General features: G+C 41.8%; 1 pseudogene; it reads left to right on the forward strand.

The window, feature by feature from the left end:
* The first annotated feature begins 9,899 nt into the window (after window positions 1-9,899).
* LOC126482637 (5S ribosomal RNA) lies at window positions 9,900-10,017 on the forward strand (annotated as a pseudogene).
* The last annotated feature ends 236 nt before the right edge of the window (window positions 10,018-10,253 follow it).

The following is a 10,253-nucleotide window of genomic DNA, read 5'->3' on the forward strand; positions in this document are numbered from 1 at the left end:
TTCCGTTATATGCATATTTTGCAATCTTCCATTCCCACCTGAGTTATGAAACACTATTATGGGGCAATTCCGAATGCTCAAAATTAGTGTTCAAATGGCAAAACAAAGCCTTAAGGTGCATAGCAGGACTTAGCCCATATGAATCATGTCAAGATTATTTTAAGATACTAAATATAATGACAGTGCCTGGCCTTATATTTACAACTGCCTTGTCTTTGTTAAAGATAATCTGAGTAAATTTGACTGAAGGAGGACAGTTCATGACTGTAACATAATAAATGGACATACAATTAATAGGCTTGCAAAAACAAATAACAGTTACAAATGTCTTGGTCCTGTCTGCTTCAACAAATTACCTGAAATGCCTATAGTATGCCAGTAAATAAATTTAAACCTAGTCTTTCAAGGTGTCTGAAGAGTAAAGTCATTTACTTGCTCAAGTGTCCCTTGAGTATGTGACAAATGATACACTGTCTGTATGTGAATGAACAATAAATTAACTGCAAACAGATATGCCACACTGTGCAACTACCTTATTAATTTTTCATGTACTTATTGTTAATTATCTGTTTGATTATTTATTTGTCATTCACTGAACTATGTAGTTCATTTATCTTATAATTGATCTGTTAGGAAACATTTTGTTGTCAAGACATTTGCATAAATATGTATTGTATTCATCTTGGATTACTATATTATAGTTAGTGACATTTGTCCAAGTTTATATTATTATTGTTGTTGTGTTAACACTGACGACACCAATTGCATGTAAATATGCTCAAAGGTGGAATAAAACATTTGAATTTGTAAAATAATAGTAATCAGTTGTAGCCAAAGTTCAGCCATAGGCTAATATTTAACTATTTTGACTGTCTACATTTACAGGTGTTCCAATGCCAAAGTTTTATTAATTCACACAAACAAATGTGATTAATGGTCATAAAGGTTCTGAAACATTTAAATGTTTACATTTTGAGTGATTGACTACATCATTTTATAGGTTTTCCTGAAACTACTATTTGATAATTCTACATATTTTACACAAAAATTGCATTGCATAGATGAATTTCTCTCTTTCTGCCTTTGAAACTATGGAACTGACCAAAATGAGATACATATAGGGCCCACATGAAATTACATTGTGTGGACAGCAGTTCTATGATTTTTTTATATGTAATGAGTAGATGAACTTTAACATTAAAAGGTCTTTAAATTACCTCAAATGATGATAAATACTGACTTACATGCTTGATAAAAAGAAACATAGTTGTAACAATTGTAACTAACTTATTGGGAATGGAAATGCTTGTTGCTTGTGAAATTAATGTGAGAAGATTAGGATCACCACCGACTCTAACCATACAACTAATCAAAGGTTTGGCAGTCGGAAAATAAATTAATTTGATCACAGTCCAAAAACTTATGACAGTGCATACATTGTGATATCACTCATAGGGGATGCAATGTAATTAATAGTATTGCCCTTGCACAGTCCATGAGAATCAAACATTTAAAATAAAATAGAAAGTGGATGAACACTGTGCATAAGATCAGCTCCCAGCAACACGCCTAAAAATAAGACTTAAATTAAAGCATTTGTTTCAAAATAAAAGGGGAAACTAATCACTGGACTTGTGCATAAGGAAATGCATTGGATGTGCTAAAGGGAAATCTATGAGGTGAGTGGCTTAGGTGCAAAAACATAACCTCGCAATACAAGAGAAAATTGTGGATAAAATCATTTATTCCTAAGACATGGATGTGAGGCATGTACACAATTCCTGATAACATTTATTCCTAAAACATTAAAGAAAAGCATCAGTACATTCACCATTATAATCTACACCTAAAATCACTGGTGTGAATCATTCATACAACTGCAGTTGCCTGATGACTAAGTGCAATGGCTCGTGAAACAGTACACGTTTTGCAGCACACCGCGTGCCTATGTGGTTTGCGGAGACGAAATTTCTAGGCATCGTGGCCAAGTTGCAACAATATCACATCACACAATCATGAACAGTTAACATTCTTTAAAACACACATGAGATCGGACAGTTAGTGCTGACAGTAGCCCAACAAACTCTAATGTTCAACCACGTGGCTGGCTCCCCATGTATGAAAGATACATAAAACAAGGAAAATTTATGACTAGGCAAAACTATTAATATTTAGAAAAATAAAAGCGTATACAGGCACAGCTGAAGGCAAACAGGCATTCATACAGAAGCGAGGGCTCACTTCTTATAGTTGTGACACCTTTGTGTGGCGTTCTTCCAGCAGATACAAGTCTGCTATAGAAATGTACCAAAAGAAAAATCTGCCAAAGTTTTGCATTGCTTGCTGCGAAGCAATCTTTCAGAGTTGAAAAGTGAGACCAAAAGCTAACAGCTGTCCTCTTGCCAAGTAACAACGTGGCACGTGGTCAGTCTAACTCACCCTTCCTAGACTGGAGCACAGCTGTGGATGCTACCGGTGGCAGAGTGCCTCGCTTTTTCTCCTCCACCCTCTTCCACGCTCTGCGTGGCCCAGAAAACCCAAAGATGCCATTTCCACCACCAACTTAACGCAGTTAGATTTCTCACAAATAGCACAAACCTCTTTGCCTACTTGACCACTATAGAGTTGGCTATTCTGTACAACTGCTGCTGAATCTGTATGACTATCGCAGACTTTCTCTAGCAGACTACGCCACCGTCTGGCAATGTGACACACAACCACATTCATTCAATCAAAAGAGAAACAAGGAAAAGAAAGAGAAATGCTAGTGAATGTGGGCTACTGGACTAATGAAAGGTGGTTACAGGACCCTTTCATCACCCCAAACGTCCTGGAGAAGACTGTGCCGCAAATTTTCTCACCATGCTACGAGATTAGCCAACAGTCTTTGAAACAAACATACCCTAATGAGCAACAATTGCAACAGGCAAACAGCAGCACTAAAAAATTGATTAATCACTTATATCCAAATGAGTTTTATCTGACCTTAGTCAATAATTGTGACCTCATGTGGTCAGCCAAAGTGAACAGAACAAATTAAATTAAGCATGATATTGTACACTATCATCATGTCATCTGACCTACTACGACAACAAATGTGAGATATTATCTGAAAATTGCTTTAACCAATTATCAAAAGTTAACATAGAGACACAGATGAACAGGTACACAAAATATATGTACATATATAAACAAATCCAATGATGCAAAATCATTACCACAAACCAAAGGAGTGTCAGCTGGTGCTGACTTATATAAAAACATCTAAGTGAAAGTGCAAAACTCAATGTGCACAACAAATACAGTGATACAAAACCATTAATGAACCCAGTGGAATGACAGCTGATAAATAACCACCTATGGAAAATAAGACATGAGTACAAAAACACATACAGAAACCAGATTGGTGACACCCTGCCATTTTGCAGTTTTGTCACACGGTTGTTTCACTGGGTATTCTCTTTAGGTGCTGGGATGGGTATCTCTTCTAAAGGCTACTTGGAGGATAAGCTACTAGGGGACCACATCACTGAACTGGGGAGTTTGCAGCGGCGTTGAATGTAATGTCCATCGTAATTCAGGTTTTTCATCCTAGACAGCACCCCATGACGTTGCTTCATGCCCGTTTCCACCCTCTGTGTCCATACAGAGGGATGGTTCAACATTGCAGATTTGCAGGACTTCGCTGCTTGTCGACCCTGCCTCATCATCGAGAAGGTGGCTTGGCAGTCGTCGTCCGCGTATTGTGGAGGAATGTGTTTTACGACACATGCCCCCTTCTCCTGTCATGTCAATGGAGAGAGACATGCTTTTCTGCATCACATTGAGGTCGACGTAGACTCGTGTGGGTGTTGGGCATGAGATCCGCTCATCACCTCTTTGCACCATCTCAGTTGATGCATCAGTGCTGGGACACTGTAATAGGAAATGCTTCATCTGAGCCTCATAATCATTCATGTTCAGATGTTATAAAGCTGCACAACACTAACTACTCTTTTCTGCTCAGAAGAAGAAATAACTAAAATAACTACTCATATATTCGGGGACCCTTTACAATTCATAGAAAATATACACTTTAATTTTAATCACACCAGAATGAATCAAAACATTGGAAAATATACATTGTGATTTTACTCACAAAAGAATGAATGCAAGAAAAACATATGGGCAATACGTCATTCCAACCTCTGAGGGGCAAGATCTTCTGCTTCTTATTCAATATAAGGTCTTACATTGCAGATGACGTGCAGGCCCTTCAACTTGTGAGAGCGGAGGGTTTCTACTTCAAGCGCATTCGGATGTGGAATCCGCTTGATTCTGTATGGCCCATTGAATAAGAAAAAGAACTTCTTTGACAACCCAGCACGTTTATTACAGAGCTTGTGCAAGCATACAAGTACTTTCTGGCCTATGTGAAAAGTTATTTTCCACACCTCCTTTTTGTAGGCTCTTATCCAAGCCTCAGCAGCACTCTATATATTTTTCAGGGCAAGCTCCACAACTGCAGATCTCCGTAACCTGGGTTCTGCTGGCCAGAGAACCACCTCTTTTATTTTACTCACAGGCTCCTTGTTTTTCAGGACCAGAATCAGTGGCAACATCATCGAGGCATTTGGCAACTCATTTTATATGTTCTGGAAACTGGATAGTTTCATGTCCGTCTGGTGGCCATGGTGGCAGTATAACTGACACAATTTTCCAAACTCCTTCATCCACCTTTCACAGGGATTCGCTGAAGGGCAGAAAAGGGAGATAAAGATCGGTTTCACTCACTTTCTCCAAAGCATATACTCCTAAGTGATGTGACCTGAATTGTGGCTCGTTGTCCGAAATCACGCAGTGCCAACCTCCCATAAGAAGTGATTTGCAAATGCGGCAGCTGCTGCCTTCCTAGTGGCCCTACGCATCGGGGTGAGGCAGATGAATTTTGACGTCAGTTCTACTGCCACAAAAATGTATGCAAATCCATTCCTAGAAAGCACTAGCGGACTGCTACAAGGTCCCTGAATTTATTGGGAACGATCGGGTGTATTGGTGTGGCAAACGACACAGTGGGCAGCTTGGCTTGCTGACAGGGCCTGCATACTCTAATTATTTTACGTATACGCTAAAGCATATCATTAAAGTAACAGGTTTCTTGCAGCTTCTCTAAGTATTTCCTTTCACCAAAGTGACAGTAGCTCAGATGCACGTACCACATGAGCTTATTCACCAGTTCCTCCAGAATCGCCAACAGCCACCTGGAGTCATCCAGAGCTCGCCTCTTAAATAGGATGACGTTCTGGATAATATAATACTGCCTGATGGCCATGTGGGATTTATCATGCCATTTCTCTTTGACATCACACAAGACTTCTTCCTTGTCTTGCTTCGGCCTGCTATTACCTATTGACGCAGTGACATAATTCTCAAATGCCACGTTCTGAAGGTATAACACACTAAAATTGTTTTCATCAATAGCGTTATCCTGAGCATGGGCGAGCCCAATAGGCATCCGAGATAGAGCATCAGCAATGATGTTCTTGTGCCCTGGAATGTACTCTGTCATGAAGTGGTATTCCTGGAGGAACACCGTACGAGCCTACCATATTGATCTTGGCACTCATTAGGAATTGTAGTGCTTGGTGGTTGCTGTACACCCTAGTCGTGCACCTGAACAAATAGTACCAGAATTTCTTGAACACCAAGACAATCGCCGATCAGAGTGGTCGAGCAGTTCTAGGCACTTCAGTCTGGAACCGGTCGCAGGTTCGAATCCTGCCTTGGGCATGATGTGTGTCATGTCCTTAGGTTCGTTAGGTTTAAGTAGTTCTAAGTTCTAGGGGACTGATGACCTCAGATATTAAGTCCCATAGTACTCAGAGCCATTTGAACCCAGACAATCGCCAGGGCTTCAAGTTCCGTGACAGAGTAGTTCCGTTCACTCTGCGAGAGCACATGGTTGGCGAACGAGATAGTTTTCCAGGTGGATGGATCCTTTCCACCATCTGTCTGGAACAACACTGCTCCCAGCCCCATCAGTGAACTATCTGTCATCAGACAAAACTCCTGATTCAAATCCGGATGCACAAGCAATGGAGCATTAACCAATTTAATTCGTCAATTTCACTCTGTTCTTGCTCGTCCCACATCTGAACAGTGTTCTTACCTGTCAGTGCACTTGAAAGGGTTGGACAAAAGCCCCAAATAAACCCTGAGATGACACTTTGTCGTGGGCATCTTGCACTCCACAATCGCTGAAATTTTTTCGGTATCCAGATGAATCCCATCTGCCGACACAATATGACACAGAAACATTATGCTTTCACACCCGAACTGGGATTTGTACAGATTCACAGTCACCCCCGCAATTGATTTAGTACCTGGTTGTGTTCCTCCCACGACTTCTCTGGAATGAGAATGTCGTCCACATACTCAGTTACGGGGGCTTTTAGGTCGTCAGGTAATATGCTATTCAGGCCTCTTATGAAGGTGGCTGAAGAAATATACAACCTGAAAGGGAGACATTTAAACTGGTAGCAACTCTCATAGCAGAGGAATGCAGTGTATTTCCTGCAAGATGAATCGAGCATAATTTGCAAATAGCTGTGCCGGAGGTCCATGGATGACAAAACTTTCACACGGTGAAACCTTTGCAGCAGTTCCTCCAGTCCTTCTGGCCTATCTGTCTCGGACATGATGACCATATTTATTTGCCATGAGTCAAACACCAAATGCACGGACTTGTCCTGCTTTGGCACAATGAGTAATGGCGAGTTATAGGAACTCCTAGCTCGGCCTATTATACCATGCTCCAGCATCCTACTTATTTCGGCTTACACACTGCTCTTGTGCACCAGTGGGATGGAGTAGGGCTTAACAAAGAATGGAAGATGTTTGCATACTGTAAAGCAGTATAGAAACCATCAATTGCCCCCGGTGAATCCGAAAATACTTAGGCATGGCTTCTCAGAACGCGACACAGTTCCACACGATTTGCTTCCGTGGCTCCTGCACCAGCAATACACCTTTCCACAGCGCTCATTAAACATTGTTCCTGTCATGTTCATTAGGTTGTGAATCTAGGTCACTAATCAAATTGACCAAAACCTCCTGCCCAGTTCACGACTCAGTCCTAACGTGAAATTTCAGACAGCTCACCTCAGACTCCTTGCACAAAACACATTCCTTGAAAATTAGACTGACAGGGTTGCTCCCGGCAATGATAGTCATAACACCGCCAGCCATGTCAATTAGGGCATGGTAGGCATTATAAAGTCAGTCCTCAATATCATCACCACGCTCATTAGTGGCATCACAAAAAAATTGAATTCAAACTCGTGACCTTGACAGACGAAGTTTACTCGAGTCTGTACTTTAATTTTAACACTTTTTCCATACATCACGCCCCCTGACTGTGGTTCCTCCCACCTTGAAAGTTGGCTAACTCCCCATTTTCTCAGACATCTGAAACGCAGCCTCACTAATAAGTAAAAAGGGGCTGCTTGTATCGAGCACACATCTAACACTGACTTCCCAAATGTAAACAGACACGACTGGGTTTGCTGTAGGCACACCAATACTGTAGCCTTCCCTCAACAAATCTTCCCTAATATCGTCTTCCTCTACCAAATGCACAACAATATCATCAAAAGTACCGGTCTTCATTAAGTTGACGCCAACCGAGTCAGCCAATAGTCATTGATCCCTTTGATTAGGGGCATTTGGTGGATTGTGCTGCGGGTTTGCGGGACGAATTTCAACACCCAGTGGCGGACCACCCGTACTGTTTACAGCACTCCTGTTGTTGCTTGTTCGATAATTAGTCTGTGGTCGGTCATGACTACCATTCCTAGGTCCTAAATCTCTACTCATTACCATATCTTCTAAACTCCCTGAGGTATCTTTGATTTCCTCTCAGCAAATGATGACCATTGGCATCGTTTGTTCTGCCCGTGTTCCGTGAGGAGTCGCGGCGCTGCCAACGATCGTGCACTCTGTAACTCCCAGGCAACCCATTATGTCTGGATTGCCACCTGTCTCTAGGGCTGCGGCTTCACTCGTGTGGCCACTGCTCATAGGTGCTCTGATCGTAACTCTGCATGGTGCCATTCGCATTGCACTCAAGTTGTAAAAGGAAATTGCTAAACCCCTGTACATCATCCTTACATCGTCTTGCAAGGATAAAATGCCGCAACTGCATTAGAATGTGGGCTACTGGACTAATGAAAGGTGGCTACAGGACCCTTTCAGAATAATAAAAAAATTACATTGCATTGCACACCTCAATAGAACCGTGTATTGCCTATTCAGGAATGAATTGTTATTAACCAGATGTCCCAACAAATCAGTTACATCTCAAGTGTCAGTACTGTCTCATGTGTTCTTAGATTTCCCCAGAATCCAAGCTAATCTTCTACGAATAATTTCCGCAGGTCCATAAGCATCATCAAGATGTTCATTCACCTGCAGCATGCGCTCGAGCATCTACACAGGGATGGAGAATTTCGACTGGTTTAATTCTGGTAGCATAATGAGTCCATGTTTTACACGACTCTGCGCTGCCACTGACAAATAGATCGACAGGAAGTGTTGACGAAACTCCCTGACTGTGTAGCAATTGTGTGCAATTGACCTCATCCGCGCCGCTGGCTCACCTTCGAGGTAGCCGCACATATACTCTATTTTGTGCACACTGGACCAAGTAGGAGGAAGGGAGAACTTGAACTGCTGTAACCAGGCCCACGGGTGAATCCCCATAGCCGAGTTATGGAAGACTTCAAACTTCCTCACCATCAGAAAATGTTTAAAGTCAAATTTGTGAGTTTTCCTTGGCAAACATTCCTGAGGGGATCCGTGCCATTCCCACCTGGTACTAGATCCGTGATCGTGACAATGATCAAATTCACCATCATTCCCGGAATCATCATCGGAATGATGGCCCTTTCGTTCATTTCTTTCAACTTCATGGGCCGTTAACCCTTTTAGGTGAAATTCTAAATGGGCCATGTGCTCACGTAGCCCTCGGTAACCCTACTTTGTTGTATATTTATTTCACACCGTCTGTGCGGACATTTCGTTATCAACCATATTTCGTCCACATCCGCTGATGACAAGGTAATCGGCTATTATGTACAACTGCTGCTGAATCTGTGTGACTATCACAGACTTTCTGCAGCAGACTATGCCACCATCTAGCAATATGACTCACAACCACATTCATTCAATCAGTTATGAAAAAAAAGAGAAACAAGGAAAAGAAAGAGAAATGCTAGTGAATGTGGGCTACTGGACTAATGAAAGGTGGCTACAGGACCCTTTCAGAATAATAAAAAAATTACATTGCATTGCACACCTCAATAGAACCGTGTATTGCCTATTCAGGAATGAATTGTTATTAACCAGATGTCCCAACAAATCAGTTACATCTCAAGTGTCAGTACTGTCTCATGTGTTCCTAGATTTCCCCAGAATCCAAGCTAATCTTCTACAAGGTATTGCTCTACCAGTTTTTCTTCCATTCTTCATATCAGTACTATGCAAGTGTGACTTTTTAAATTGATGGTTGAACAATATTCGCATATACTAGCACCCACCTTACTTGAAGTTGGAATTATTACACTCTTCTTGAAGAATGAGGGTTTTTCCTGCCTCATTTATGCTATGCAGCGGTTATAACAATTTTCTCATCCCCAGAAAATGCGATCAACTCCATGTGCCTTGTTTTGAGTCAGGTCTTCCGTGCTCTGTCAAATACTAATTGTAGTACCACGTCTCACAATTCATCTTCACTGTAGGAAAATTATTGGGAAAAAGGATTTGGAAATGATAGGGGAAATATTATTTAAAGGGTTAAATGATTTTTTAAGATTATTCTGAAATATATTGTTGGATAATATATACTAGTTAAGAAAATGGCGGGCAACGGTCTTGCCGCAGTGGATACACCGGTTCCCATGAGATCACTGAAGTTAAGCACTGTCGGGCGTGGTCGGCACTTGGATGGGTGACCATCCAGGCTGCCATGCACTGTTGCCATTTTTTGGGGTGCACTCAGCCTCGTGATGCCAATTGAGGAGCTACTCAATGGAATAGTAGCAGCTTCGGTCAAGAATACCATCATAATGACCGGGAGAGCGGTGTGCTGACCCCGCACCCCTCCTATCCGCATTCTCCACTGAAGATGACATGGCAATCGGATGGTCCTGGTAGGCCACTCGTGGCCTGAAGACAGAGTGCAAAGAAAATGGCAGTGCACAAAGGGGTGTGCTGGA

This window comes from Schistocerca serialis, chromosome 5, assembly GCF_023864345.2.
Source record: "Schistocerca serialis cubense isolate TAMUIC-IGC-003099 chromosome 5, iqSchSeri2.2, whole genome shotgun sequence".
Classification (NCBI taxonomy): Eukaryota; Metazoa; Arthropoda; class Insecta; order Orthoptera; family Acrididae; genus Schistocerca; species Schistocerca serialis.